This window comes from Ambystoma mexicanum, chromosome 3p (assembly GCF_040938575.1).
Source record: "Ambystoma mexicanum isolate Mex_15411 chromosome 3p, UKY_AmexF1_1, whole genome shotgun sequence".
NCBI lineage: Eukaryota > Metazoa > Chordata > Amphibia > Caudata > Ambystomatidae > Ambystoma > Ambystoma mexicanum.
In genome coordinates this window covers 1053017298-1053032983 of record NC_090925.1, presented here as the reverse complement: position 1 = coordinate 1053032983, position 15686 = coordinate 1053017298, and positions in this window count along the sequence as shown.

Genomic DNA, 15686 nt, shown 5'->3' with positions numbered 1-15686 from the left:
CATGCTCCTGTGCCACGTCCTCCTTTCCAGGAAGAGCCAGACTCGGACGACAATCTATCTCCCACATAGGTCGGCTGTGCAAGCGTTGAGCCCATGGAGTTTTTTGTTTTCCTCAGCATCATTTCATGTGGGTGTTGACCAGCACCCTGTACCTCCCCACTACTGGGTGCCTCCCTCCCCGGGTCGTATGTGGCCATTTTTAATTTTTCTTTTAGTTTAGTTAGTTAAGTTTCATTTTGATAGTTAGTTTAAATAGGTAATGTAGGTTTTTCATAGTTAGTGTAATTAGTTAATATAGTTTAAAATTGCTTGTCTATTGTACTTTCATGTGACGGTGTGGTGCTTTGTGGCTTTTGAAAGCATCCACTGTCTGTTCCAGCTGGGCCCTTCAAGCTTGTCTTATGTATGTGTTTGCTGCTTGGGGTCCTTGCCTCACATATGCCACTCCTGCTTCCCTTATCCATGGGCTCGCAAGGATGGTTCGGTGTAACAGCCTATTACACAAGGGCTTTGGACTGTCATATATGTGGCATGTCTGCTGCTGTGGAACTTGTGTTGACACCCCTAGTGGGGATGATTGGGGTGTAATTGACCACTGTTCTTCTTTTGCTAGATGGGGTGTTTCATGATTCATGTGTACATTCATTGCTATGCATTGTGTAGTATGTTTCTTATCTTTACTGTACATGTGCTTGTTGCAATTCATGCCGTAGATAGTGTGTTCCACCCTTTGGCTGTGAAAGACGGACTGATGGTGTGATTTCTGATGTATGTCTCTAACATGGTCCAGTCATGAAATGCCTGAAGAGACACACACAGATGAATCGAAAGCATTAATCATGAGTTTCATGGCCTTTCTGCAGGGGGATGAGCCTCCAGACCACCTTTGCCAGGAGACATGGGCCATTGGACGTCTGGAATCTGGACACGTTTGGTGGTGCCGACATGCGCATGTGTGCGCAAGCAGAGGCACAGGAATTGTGATCATATATCCGAAAACTGTTGACGTGTTTCAAGGGACTCCAGGCAAGGTGAGCAGCACAGGGGGGTCACAACACAGCAAACCTTCCACAAGGTCAGTTGCACATGCATGCTTAGTAGCAGCACTGACGGTGAGCTTGGATAAATATTGGTGTTGAAGCACACAATACAGCTCAGTTGTGTTAGTGGACTGATGGCTAGTTGGTAGCGAAAGTTGTCTGGGGCACCTTCAGGGGCAGTGGCACATACCCTCCGGTCCACCATGGGCCATTGAGGCACTTGTATTAGCCATGTAGCGTTCCGAGACATGGAAAGAAGCAGCTCACAGGGACAGACAGCATGGGACATACTCGGGTGCAGTGCACTTCATTGCCGAGTGGAATTTGCAACATGCACTGCCTACTTTATTTTGGTCATGGTGGTACACGACTTGTTCTGAAGTCATACTTTGCTATATGTATCTGTCTGCTTACCCAGGGAACATTGCATGTTGTGTGAATCGTGACACATTGGTGTTCCATTTGCCACGCACCCAGCGGCGCCTGACTTACTGCATTGACTGTGTATGGACCATCACAGGGGTAATGTTATGTATGGGTACGAAGCATCCACACAAGATTGTCTGTTTGTAGAGTTGTTTGTTACTTTGGGGCATATTTGGTGGTGTGTTTGTGTGTTTTGGGCACACACAGATTATTAACTGTCGCTCTCTTTGCAGCATTGAACTGCGCCTGTTACCGGCCCTGGGAGTGCGCAGGCAGGAGGCCAGCACTCACCCCAGAGATAAGTTTCTCTTTGACTTCCATTTGAGTAATTTGCTGCTATGTGCATGATGAACAAGTTTGGTCTAATTGTGTATGTGTTAATGTGAGTACTACATTTTTGTGCATTCCCTACTTTGCAGTATCAATCCTACTCCCCTCTCCTGCCCCTCATTCCGGTTATCCAGCATGCCAATGCCTGTCCCGACTGCATATCCCTGACCCTCCTTCCCCACCAGGGTCTCAGAGGCCTGTGTGAGTTTGACCTTGCAGGCACCCAGACTGCGTTGGGGGTGGTTGGTTCGTGCCACTCCTGCGCCTGTACACGGGAGCTGTGACAGTACACATCCGTTCGTGGTGCATCATTCTATGTTATGTACCACACATGGTACACATCCTGCTGTGACATAGTTTTACTGTGCTACCTTGGTTGTTAACATCATTGTGGTAGTACTTGGCCTTTGTGGCGTACTGCTACTTCAAGTCATCTACTGGAGGGTGTTCTGGTTTGTTTGCCTGCCTGCAGGCTATTTGCTTGGCTTCTGTGTTGGCCTGCTTTGAGTTCTCTTGGATTTGGTGCTTTTGCAAATCAAGGTGGACTCTGAGGGTGCTGGCAACATTTTACACACAAGGTGGGAGATGGTGACAAAGGGGAAGGGTGATCCTGTGGCCAGGTGAAATTAAAGGATGAGGCTGAATAACCCAGGTGCAGTTGTTCAGTGGGTCGTGGTGATTTGTGAGGGGGGGGGGTATTTTATTGTTGATAGTTGCCTTGCCCTGCAGTGTGATGGGCACCCTGACATTGTAATTGTGGTATCCTATGTACACGATGTATTCTGCTGATCAATGCCTGTTCATGTGTTGTGTTTACCTTTCAGGTCTGAGGGGATAGTTGTGGTTTGACATGCTGGGGTGTACACATGGTGAATGTTCACATGTGATGTGTAGAGAACACTGATGGTCACTTGATTGCACATGCATATGTTGAGTGCATGTCCCTACTGACCCACACACTCGCACTATTATCCACTACATGCACAACCACCCTTCCATGTCCACGTGTATACTCTGTGTGCCATCTGGTGCCCACTGTGTCCCTGCAGCACATGTTCTATGAACAAGTGTGGATCCTGTACATGCCTAATTTGATTTGCTTTTTGATGTAGTTTGTCGCTTAGATGTGATGCTCAGGGTGTGCATCACACACAATGGCTGTTCACTGTGCTGTGTACTGAGCAGTGTGTTGCAGGAGGTGGACACGGCACACAGAAGCTGCAGTGTTGATTTTTCAATGCACATTGTGCATGTAGACAGGCATTCATTGTTATGTTACAACTAAAACTTTTGGAATGCATTTGGGTATGACTTATTTTGGGTGGGAGGTTGTTGGTCAGTCATTTCATCTGATTCTATGTCAGGCATCATTGTCTGATGCCAATTTACATTTTTCACATGGCAATGTGTACCTTATTGGTACTGTGTTGGTGTATGGCTATTGCTTGCCATGTCATGTTGTGGTTTGGGAGGGTTTGAGTGATACCAGTGATAGTCATGGCCTGTTTTGCAGGTCTGTGTGATTCACACCTTGCATGTGTGCCTTTTGGTCACACAGGATTGCTTGTGTTCAAGTAGCTAGGGATGCACACAATGTGGCAATTCCATGGCAACAATCTCAGGGTGGGAAGGTTGTGACAGTTGACTGTCCCTTTGTCATCATCGATTGTCACCTGGTATGTGCCAGGCCTGTGTGCACTGCGCAGGGTTGGGAGTTTAGGTGAAAAATGTGGCCACAAGATGGGTCCGGGCTGCCTCGCCACGTGCCCTATCCCCTCCCATGTGCAGCACCTGTGCCTGTGGTTGGGGATGTGGGGGCACCACCATGTCCACCGGTACGCCCTGCCGTGTTGCAACTTTGTGCAGGACACATGCTGCCACAATGATCCTGCACACTACTGGGGGTGCATAGAGTAGCTACCCGCCAGAGCGGTCAAGTGAGCGGAAGCGTGACTTGAGCACTCCGTATGTGCGCTCCACTATGGCCCTGGTTGCAATATGGGCGGCGTTGTATCTTACCTGGGGTGGTGTGGTGGGGTTCCGGATTGGCATCATCATGTGGTTACTCAGAAGGTAGGCACTGTCCCCTGGAGAGGTGACAAAGGTTGTGATTATTGGGGTTTGTGTATTTGTGTGTGTGTGTGACATGCATGCATGTGCACGGGCATTTGTACTCACCTAGGAGCCATGTGTCGCTATGCTGCCCAGCTTCCAGGGCCCGGCTCAGGGCGGACATTCTGTATATGAAACTGTCATGGGTGGAGCCAGGGTAGTTTGCATAGACAGAGGTGATGATTCCCTTTGCATCGCATACCACCTGTACGTTGATGGAATGCCAGTGCTTGCGGTTTCGGTAGATGTGCTCAGTGGCCCTAGGTGGACGTAGGGCCACATGGGTGCAATCTATGGCACTGAGCACTTTGGGGAAGTGTGCCACCCTGTAAAAGTCCTGGGCAATGGCCTGCCTTTCTGCGGGTGTTCTGGGCATGTATATGTGCCTGCGGACTGAGGGTTGCACTGTCATGATTGCCAAGACATGGTGTAGGCAGCGTGACTGCGTGGCCTGTGAGACCCCCCCCACTATGGCAGTAGTCGGCTGAAAAGACCCAGTGGCCAAAAAATGCAGGACATTGAGCTCCTTCTCCAAGGGGCTCAATGCTTGGGAGCAGAGGGTGGGGGATGTAAGGTCATCTTCCCACTCCCTGACCAGGTCTAGGATGATACGGGGTGGAAACCTATACCTGCCATAGACCTGGTCGTCAGGCATCCCAAAAAGGCTTCTCCGTGGTGATAAAATGCATGCCCTGGCTAGTCTCCTCCTCCTGCGGTGTCCCACGATCAGTGCTGCGACAAATGGGGCATTCATTGTAGCTGTATATAGGTGTTTGTTGTTTGCGTGCACTTTTATACTGTGCGCGGGGACGCTTCCGGCAGGCTTCGTGTGGCGGACGCGTTGACGCCTGTGCGTGTCGTTTGCCATGCGCGGGTTTCCCGTATTCGAATCCATGAATGCGGGTTGTTCGCGTGCTTGTGGGTGTTCCGTGTAGTTCCCTGCAGTATTTCCCCAGTTATGCCTTCTTTTTCACGTGTTATTCCCCATTCCGCGTGTTACGCCCACTGTTCTCTCCACTTTTGTTGTGTGTGCCATGCTATGTGCGCTTTTGCTGTGCGCGTAGCGCACGCCGGTTGATGACATGTGTGCCCGCGTGCCCCATGCAAGGATTTGGCGCACAACCAGTGGGAAACAAGCGCAGCGCATTCCTTGAATCGCATGCGTGCGGGTGCGCTTGTTTTCTCACGCTTGCGCCACCTTGCGCCTGCTAGCGCTGGGATTTTCGGCACACGTTTGTTCCATGAATCGGCCCCTTTATACCTTAGAAAATTCTATCTCCAACACAGCTGGTTTGGAAAAAATATTAAACTGTAGAGTAATGCTTAAACTAACCTTGACGTGGAGCAAGGACTAGTTAATGGAGCACTGGGTACAGTTGTTGGCTTTCAAACATACCCACGTGACAATAACATTCATTTTGTCAATATTCTCTTTGACAAACTTTCAGAAATAAAAAGGAAAAAGGATAGGCCGCTCAACAGCTCGATTCCTTCTCTTCAAAGACATGTATGTACGTAGAGAACAATTTTCTCTATCTCTAGCATACGCAGTCACTATTCATAAATCACTAGGTCTTACCTTAGACAAAGCATTGAAAGGTATTAGTAACAAAGTCTTTAAAGAAGGCATGAGCTACGTAGCACTATCACGCTTATGTACACTTGATGGTATATTTCTAATCAACTTTGATTCAAATAAAGTAAACGCTACGATTCCTTGCAATTTAGAATACAATAGACTACGTTCTCTATACACCCACATCTAAAAACATATCCTGTTCCACAAAAAAGAAAACGTTGTAAAAGAAAAATAATTCAAACAGAAATGCAATAGGATCTCACTGCAAATCCTCCAAAGAGACAAAACGAAACTTCATCAATTACCACAACCGAAGAAGAACCAATTACTCAAAGTAACTCAGGTACTTCTTCAACGAAACAACAAACATTCTGAAAAAATTACTATCTGGTCCATTCAGATTTTCAAATATAACTGGTGTAGATTGCTACGCAAATGTAGCAATGAATATTCTATTTCAATTACCACCAATTGTTGAGAACATTTACTTACACAGTACAGACCAATTGTGTTTGCAAATGTTAGTACTTCATAGAAAAGCAAAAAACAATCCTGACAACACGTATAGTGTTCATGGAATAAGCCAAGAATTAGACTACTCTGCTGGAATGGTGAAATTCACTATAAACTCACAAGAAGATCCACAAGAATTTCTAATGTACTTACTACAAGTACTGGAAAACAAAAACATACCTATAAATGACATCTTCCAGATTTCATACATGTGGAAACATACATGCATTCTCTGCAACAGTGTGACACAGGAACAAATCCCTAATGAACGCTTCGTGTATGTATCCTTACCTAATTGTGAATCCATTCCATTTAAGCAACTTGTTCCAAATGCAAACCATGTTAGATTATGTACTACCTGCAATTCAGATAATCACTCCACCATACCAATACAAACACATAGTAAATACATAATACTAATGCCTCTACATTACAATGCAGACGGTACCAAAAAATACAAAAAAATGACTGGATGCACACATGGTCAAGTATCCCTTGGTAAGAAAACCTTCACAACAATAGGTATAATCTACCACGCAGGAGCCACAACCAATGCAGGTCACTACACTGCATATATTAAAAAGAAATGTGGTTGGTTCAAATATAATGACAGTACCATTACTCTAAAGCAAAGATTACCAGCAAATCTTACAAATGCTTATTTAATATTCTTAAAACGAAAATGTATAACTAATCTGTACTTAAACATTAACAAAAAACTATAAACAGTTAGAATACGCCAACAGGTATCTAACTGCCCCAATATTTTGCAACAACCAAACAAATAAATCAATACCACTAAATTATAACAGAAAATAGACAGTTAGAATACGCCAACAGGTATCTAACTGCTCCTAAAATGTGCACCAAGCCAACAGATAGAACATTAGTCAAAAACTACAAGTGAACAGTGAAAACAAACAAACAAATACACTGTAGCATAACAAAAAAAAAGTTTTTTTATGTACCACACAGGAGGCACAACCGATGCAGGTCACTACACTGCATATATTAATAAGAAATGTGGATGGTTTGAATGTAACAACAGTACCATTATTCTAAATCAGAGATTACCAGCAAATCTTACAAACACTTCTTTAATCTTCTTCAAACCAAAATTTTATAACTAATCTGTACTTAAACATTAACAAAACTTCAATTAAAAAACTATAAACTGTTAGAATACGTCAATAGATATTTTACTGCCCCAAGATTCTATAACAAAAAACAGATAAATAAATACCACTAAATTATAACAAGAAACAAACAGTTAGAATACGCCAACAGGTATCTAACTGCTCCAAGATTTTCAACAACCAAACAGATAAAACAATACCACTAAATTATAACAAAAAATAAACAGTTACAATACGCCAACAGTTATCTAACTGCTCCAAAAATATGTAACAAACTAACAGATAGAACATTAGCCAGAAACAAGTGAACTCTGAAAACAAACAAACAAATAGACTGTAGCATAACAAAAAAAGGGTTTTTTTAATCCGACATGTATTTTTTTTTCCACAGACCCAATGATTAGAAAAACAAACACAGTAACTGAGCAAATAGCACAGTGCACTGGTTTGTAATCTACTAAATATGAGGGTCAAAATGAATAAACAATGTCTATTATTCAATACTATAAGTCCTTACAAACTACCAATACTAACATGATCTTTTCTTTTATCACAGAAATTGACAAAGAACATATGTACTGCAGTTACCAAACCAAACAGTAAGTATGCTACAATAAGTATAACTCATAAATACTGCTCCATAACACAACCACCGCAGCATATCACACCCATGAAAGCTTATAACTTCGGCACTTATAACTTAGGTCTTGCGTAGACCCTGGCCACAACCACAACATACACCCAAGACTCGAGGCCCTGACCACAACCACCATATGCACCAAAGACTCTAGGTCCTCACCACAACCACCAAATTCACCCAATACTACTCTAGGCCTTCCCACAAACACCCCAGCATATCACACCCATAGATCACACCCATAGAATCAAACATTTCAACCATGCCATATAGCCTTTTTAATGTCTGCGGACATAATCTGTGTTCTTACAACGGTTTCAACTTGCCTACGAACAGTACGTACAAGTACAGTGTCCTTAGAACACCTCCATATTTGTGTTTTTTAAGGACAACCCGGACACCATGTGTGTTCTTAGAACAGTTTCAACTTGCATACGAACAGTACGGACAGGTACAGTGTCCTTAGGACACTTCCATATTTGTTTTTTTTTACAGACAACCCAGACACCATGTGTGTTCTTAGAACAGTTTCAACTTTCCTGCGAACAGTACGGACAGGTATAGTGTCCTTAGGGCATATCCATTTTCATTTAAATACCGACATCCCGGACACCGTGTGTGTTCTTAGAACAGTATCACCTTACCTGCGAACAGTACGGACAGGTATAGTGTCCTTAGGACATCCCCATAGGCGTCGATTACGGACATCGAGGACAGCGCTCAACAGCGGTGCCTACCACCTAAACAGATGCAATATTTGAACCATCTCTTAGCCCCCCACCATCCCCAAACATTCTTACAGACCAACACACTTGCCAAAATTGTATTTCCCCACCATTTGTCACTGTGCTGTCCGCGGACGTCCGCGGATACAAGATGGCGGGCGTTTCCAAAAATCTGACGCACACCACGCTCTCCACCATCCAATCGGCGAACTCGCCGCATGTCTGCGGACATGACATAAATCAATTAGCCAATCAGGACACTATCCGCGGAGCAAACAGGGAAGTGTGTCCGCAGACCGAACATAGATTTCACTATTTTTTTTACCTACTTTTTGGTTATTTTCAAAAAAAAATACTGGACGGATTTTCACCAAATTTTCAAAAGCACGCTTTCGGGACTAAGCCGCTGCTCCTGCTGCAAATTTGGTGAAAATCCATCCAGCGGTTTGAGCTGTAGGCATAAGAACAGTTTTTTCCCCATTCAGTCTATGGGAAAAAAAGACATTTTGGGACCCCCCCTATAACTTTGCCCCCCCCTACACCAAACCTCACCAAACTTTGCAAAAATATTTAGAGTGCTCCATATACTTTTTTGGTGAGGATTCGTCCTGGGAGAGCGAAGTTATAAGCCGCCCAAAAAGTGTTCTTCCTATGGAAACAGCAATTTAACCATAACTACACTGCCACTACTGTGACCGTGGTATATATATATCATCAGACCTGGAGTTCTGGATTTTCTTTTATGGCATCTCCTGACCCGGAGTGCGGTCCACACTGCCCACATATATATATATATATACACATATATGTTTAGGAAAGTCCATTTGAGCCAAGTCACTCATTCCACTACCCCAGCTAGTAGCCATCGCTGGAAGTTCACCTCCAGTTCTGAGCCACAACAGCAAGTCTATGTGGCTATGCAAATTAGCTCAAAATGAATACCCACAATGCCTTGCTGTTGTGGCTCAGAACTGGAGGTGAACATCCAGTGATGGCTACTAGGTGGCATTGTGGAATGTGTGACTTGGCTCAAATGGACTTTCCTAGTTTCACATTTCAGGTGAAAGGGCTTATATTCAAACCCACCATAACTTTCTTGGCAGGACCCGTGCTGTCCTGCATCTGCTGTTTGTATTTTTCATTAAATGCTTCTGTGTCATCAGACCTGGAGTTCTGGATTTTCTTTTATGGCATCTCCTGACCCGGAGTGCGTTCCACACTGCCCGCAGCAGTTTCTTTCCTTTTGTCTATATATGTACATATAGACCAATGACCACCTTAAGAGAAAGTCCGAACCCTCTATAGTAAGTTCAGAAACAGCCTATCCACAGAAACTAAGTGTGGTAATTGTGCTGTGCTGTGTGAGACTAATAGGGTAATTCATAGAATTTTGCACAAAAGTGGCGCACGCGGCTGGCGCACAGTGTCCCCGTGCGATACACTGCGCCAGCCGCATGCGATAAAATCCATTTCATCGCGCAGCGTATTCATGGATTTTAGCCTCCAAAACCAGCCGTGGCGCAGAGTGGCGCAGCGACCCTGCAGCAGCACCAGTTACGCCCCTAAGAACGCCCTAACGCAAGGAAAATCCATCAAAATCCCCAATTCATCGCAAATGTCTGCGCTAACCCTGGACCAGTTTACAGGGCTGCCAAACAGCAAACGCCAAGCGGGGAACGTGTATTTCAGGGGTTCGCGGGAAGTTTCACAAGCGATCCCAACAGGGTACATGTATTTCAGGGGTGCGCGGGAAGTTTCACACGCAAATTCAGCAGGGTACGTGTATTTCAGGGGTGCACGGGAAGTTCCACAGGTGATTGTCCTGGGTACGTGTATTCCAGGGGTGCGCGTGAAGTTTCACACGCGATTCAATCAAAGCACGTGTATTTCAGGGGTACGCGGGAAGTTCCACATGCGATTGCCCTGGGTACGTGTATTTCGGGGTGCGCGGGAAGTCTCACACGTGATTTCAGCAGGGTACGTGTATTTCAGGGGTTCCGGGGAGTACTACATGTGAATTGGCCGTGTGGGTCCTCCCAGGTGTTCCCTCTACACCCTCCACGGCCCCTGCAGGCAGCCCACACCACAGGGGACTACCCTGCACCCCTGCTCATGTCCCGCAGGCAGCCCATCCACCATGGGCATGCCCCCCAGCCAAGCCACATGTCACTTTGCACTACTGATCAACAATCCATGTCTCCCAGCACACCCGCCCCCCAGCACTGTGGGGCACCTGCCAGCAGGCCCCCACTCATGCCCAACTCATGCCCCCGTGCATCCCCACCCCCCAGCAGTCAAGGGCACCCTCCACCAGGCCCCCACACATGTCTCCCAGCACCCCCACCCCCCAGCAGACAGGGGCACCCTCCACCAGGCCCCCACTCATGTCTCCCTGCACCCCCACCCCCAGCAGTGCAGGGCACCTGCCAGCAGGCCCCCACACATGTCTCCCAGCACCCCCACTCCCCAGCAGTCAGGGGCACCCTCCACCAGGCCCCCACTCATGTCCAACTCATGTCCCCCTGCATCCCCACCCCCAGCAGTCAGGGGCACCCTCCACCAGGCCCCCACACATGTCTCCCAGCACCCCCACCCCCCAGCAGTCAGGGGCACCCTCCACCAGGCCCCCACTCATGTCCCCCTGCACCCTCACCCATCAGCAGTGAAGGGCACCTGCCAGCAGGCCCCCATACACGTCCCCCCAACACCTCATGATGATCCATAATCATGGCCCCCATGCCTCCTCAATACACTGCCTACGCCACCCCAGTCCGAACACACCACCAGGTATGACATCCACCCCACAAAGAAATCACCAGTACATGATGCATCCCAAATGGCTAGTCTGCACATCAACATATATCCGTCAAACCCACACAATGACAGCATGTGAATGATAAAACACACATTGTGACATGCATGAAACCAAAGAGAGAATACCACACATTGAAGTACCAAATGATAATGTATTAAACAGAAAAGCAAGGCAATGAAATGAAACAGAAGAAAATGGAAATAATAAATGAAATCCAGCATGTCCAATAAATGAAAAAGATGCATGAAATCCAAATGAAAAGCAATCCAAAAGCAAGTCTCCAAAGTGTCAGTCTGAGAAAATAAATCCAAGGTGCAAAAATAATAAAAAACCATTGATCCATGGGAAAAAAATCAACAATCCAAATCCATTGTCAAACTATGTACAAAGTGAACATCGAGGGTCCATGTGCCCAATCCTTTAAATGAAACCTATAAAATAAAATCCTACCTAATGAAGAACTATATACAAGAAGTTGGGGCATTGTCCAAGCGTCCCAAAACAAAACAAAACCGAAAGGAAACTTAAATCTAAAGAACTATTTACAAGGGCAGCGGGCTAGTCCGACGGCTCACTTCTGGATGTTCCGGGCCAGGGCATCATCGAACTCCTGCTCAATGTCCCGGAGGCGGTCCTCTTCCATGGCCCTGAGGGTCCGCAGGGATGACAACATGTTCTCCTCCAACTCCCTGCGGATTGCCTCGAGGCACTTGACCACCTCAGGGCCCTCCGCATGGAGTTCTCCGCCCTGACCATCGTGAGCCGTGCCTCTTCCGCCTGCAGCCGCTCCGCATCTATGGCATGGCCCAACCGCTGCCACACGGAAGACACTTCCCGTCCTGGGTCCTCCTGCCCTCCGGCCGATGCCTGCCCCTCCGATGTCAAAGGCCCCGAGCCATCATGGCTCCCACTTCATTGCTGCTGCTGCTGTGCCTGTGCCCGTGCCCTGGGTCCTGCTGCCTGCACATCCTCCACCGGCCGGGGTGCAGTCGTTGATGTGGCCACCCCTGCTGGACGTCCGACTCCCGACTGTGGCAGGGATGTGTCCTCCACCAGCCTGGCCGCACCGTCAGTGGCAGCTCCACAGGGTACCCAGGTGACAAATGGGTGGAAAGATGGCACGGAGGACGACTGGCGCATAGGGTGTTCAGTTGAGGAGGCGGTCGGAACAAGCTCCAGCAAACGGAGGAATCCAGCCTGGGTGACCTGTCCCAGTAGGCCGACGCAGTCAACGAGCCATTCGAGATGACGTGCAGTCTCCTCATGAAAAGACTGCAGGTCACCTCGCATGGCCCGTTGACGCAACGCCACACCAGTCAGGACAGGCTCAACCCGTACCTGGATAGACACGTCCACATGCAGAGGAAGGCCAGTTGTTGTAAGCTCATCCCCTGCCTGAAAACGGGTCTGGACGTAGGCATCCCTGCTGGTGCAAGATGATGCAGTGACAGGATCAGGGACAGGATTGCACACAGGCACCTTTGCGTCTCTGTCGCTTGCACAGCCTCCTCCTCCACCAAACCCCCCACCAACCTGGATGACTCAGTGCCATCTTCCCCCGTTGGGCCCTGTGGGGTCCCAGCTGCCCCTTCGGCTGCCAAGGAGTCCAACTCCGACCTCAGCCTCTTGGACCTCCCCCCAGCAGCTGCGGCCTGGGATGCGGCACCGGACTCCTCACTCCCCGACGAGATGACAACCTGGGAGAGGAGCCGGGCCTTGCATCTCCGGCTGGCGGTGCGATCCCTGCCGCTGTGCACCACAGCACCTTCTCCGCCCTCTTCATCAGTTGACGCTGCAGACAGGGAGAAATAAAACACAGGCATCAGGGCACTGTACAATGGACACATACACACATGACAGTTGTACATGAGTGGCATTGGCAAACCTCAGACATGGCATCACAATCGCCAACACACATGTCATTTCAACTCGCACACATGAGCCATACCACAGCCATATCGCAACAGCCAGCACCATCCATACACATACAACAGCATGAGCAGGCAAAGGTGAGCCAGACATCACATGCAACGCAGGGAGTGCACTACACATGCACACACACCACCACACTTGCATGCATGTGTACACCTCTGCCAACTGTCGCAGTGTTGAGATCGGCATCCATGTCACATCTGCCAATCAGTCTTCCACATCCCGGTGTCACATCCATCCATGTTGCATCACTGTTGCACCCTTGTCAAATACACACACATGCACATGTACACAGTGCAGATACATGCAGCTGAAACCAACATCCATGTGTGACATCACGAACATGCCTACTTACATACACATTCATTCAAACATGTGTGCCCACACATCTGCGTTTGGCATGCAAGCCTACACACACAAGCACCATCCATGTCTCACACATGAGAACCCTCGCATGTGTTAGCCTCATGGCCCTGTACACACCCCCATACTTGGCCCCATAAAAACACATGTGCAACCTGCACACTACTGGCACACCACCACACACACAGCTTACAATCAGGATGCATGTACACTTACTGCTCGACTCCAGATGGGTCTGGCTCTCAAGGACCTGGACGTGGAGCGCTGGGGATATGCATTCCAGGACCCTCATCTGATCTTCCGACAAGTGGCCCCGGCGCCCCTTAGCATCCGCTGCCTTCAACAGGTGCCGGGCCTTGTTGAGGGTCCTGGACCTGAAGTCCTCCCAGCGCTTCTTGACATGATGGAATAGTTGTACTGCCACCCCCTCCACGTTGATGGCAGTCACGATGTCCGTCCAGATCCGAGTCCTTCCTTCCTTGTCGGCGTGCAAACTTCTGAAGAGGGCATCATACTGCCCCAGGACTTGCTCCACCAGGACACCAACTTCGGTGGCAGTGAAGCTGGTGCCCCTCTGCCTCTCTGGCCGGGGGTTGCCAGTGGTGCCAGATGTTGCAGTGCCCGACATGACAACCCCAGAGGCAGGAGTGGGTGGGCAACTGGGTCCTGGGGATGGTCTGTAGAGCGATGGAATCCCAGACAGGAGTCTTCGGTTCCAGCAGGGGTGGTCACAGCAACAGCACCCCTGGCTGATGTGCAGGCAGCAAATGGCAGGGCACATGGGCAGCAGGCAGTCAGGCAGCAGCAGATGGCAGGTGGGAGCGTGCTCGGGGCTCTGGGGAGCAGTAATTCGGCCTTCTGGGCAGGAGCATGGTCTTCCGTGTGCTTACGCGTGGCAAGCTTGATACGGAGTGATTTGGCACGTGCAAATCCAGCACGTCTGCGTGTAATTCGAGGAAAGGCCTTAGAGCGTAAGCGCGTCAGCACATGTACGCGAATTCATTGGCCCAAAGGCCCCCAGCGTGTAGGCACGTCTATGACGTTACGCGCACGTGCGTTTTCCATGGCACGTAGAAAAAATATGCACGTCAGAGTGTCATAGCGTGTAATTGGTGGAAAGGGCCTCAGCACGTATGCGCATCTGTGACGTGCGTGCGCGGGCGTTTTCCTGTACACGGGTGCATGTTACACATCCAATGACTGCACGTCAGAGTGTCAGCTCGTGTAATTGGAGGATAGGGCCTTAGCGCGTACACGCGGAAGTGACACTGGACGTGTGGGCATGTTTAAAAGGTACGTGTAGAACGCCATTTCCTTGTACGTGCTTTTCGTGGAGAGCGAGTGGGTGAAATCTGTACTTCTTGTCGGTTCACACACGATTTACTTCACGGCGTTCCAAGTTCGTACTCCCTGTTACCTCTGACAGCTTTTTCTCTTTTTGTCTTTTTCCTGGGCCTGTTTCCTCAAACAGCGTTCACTTCTTCTGCTGTCCTGTCTCCTCAGACAGCGTACAATTCTTCTTTTGGCGGGGGTGTTGCCAACGCGCACACGCTCATCTTTTTCACGCAATTTTTCCAGGCAGACGGTGAGTCGCGCACATATTTAACATCTGTGCTTGCCCCGTGTGTCGCGTATCCCTTCAGAGGTCATTCTAGGCTGCGTGTGACACGCATACGTTCATTTTTGTGTTTCTGGGTGCCACAGCGTAGTGCAGGTTTATTTTTCCATGCACGTGGTCTAGGAGGGGTTGCGTGCACATTATCTCCCTTTTTTGGGGTGCCTGTGCGTTGTGTGACCCGTCATCTTCCCCCAGGGGTCACATACAGCCTTGCTAGAGCACTAGGGTACGCATTCCATCTAGTACCCTACCCCTTTGACTCCCAATTGCATAGGACAATAGTTTACTGCAACTCCGATACGCACAACAACATCAGTGCCATGATTGGGAGGAGAGCACACGGTAAGGGTGGCAAAGGTGGCCGAGCCTCAAGAGGTGGGCGTGGTGGATACGGTAGGGGACGCGGCCGGGACTTGCAGGGTGCCCCTAGTCCCCCATGTGTGGATGACCAGTCAGGAAC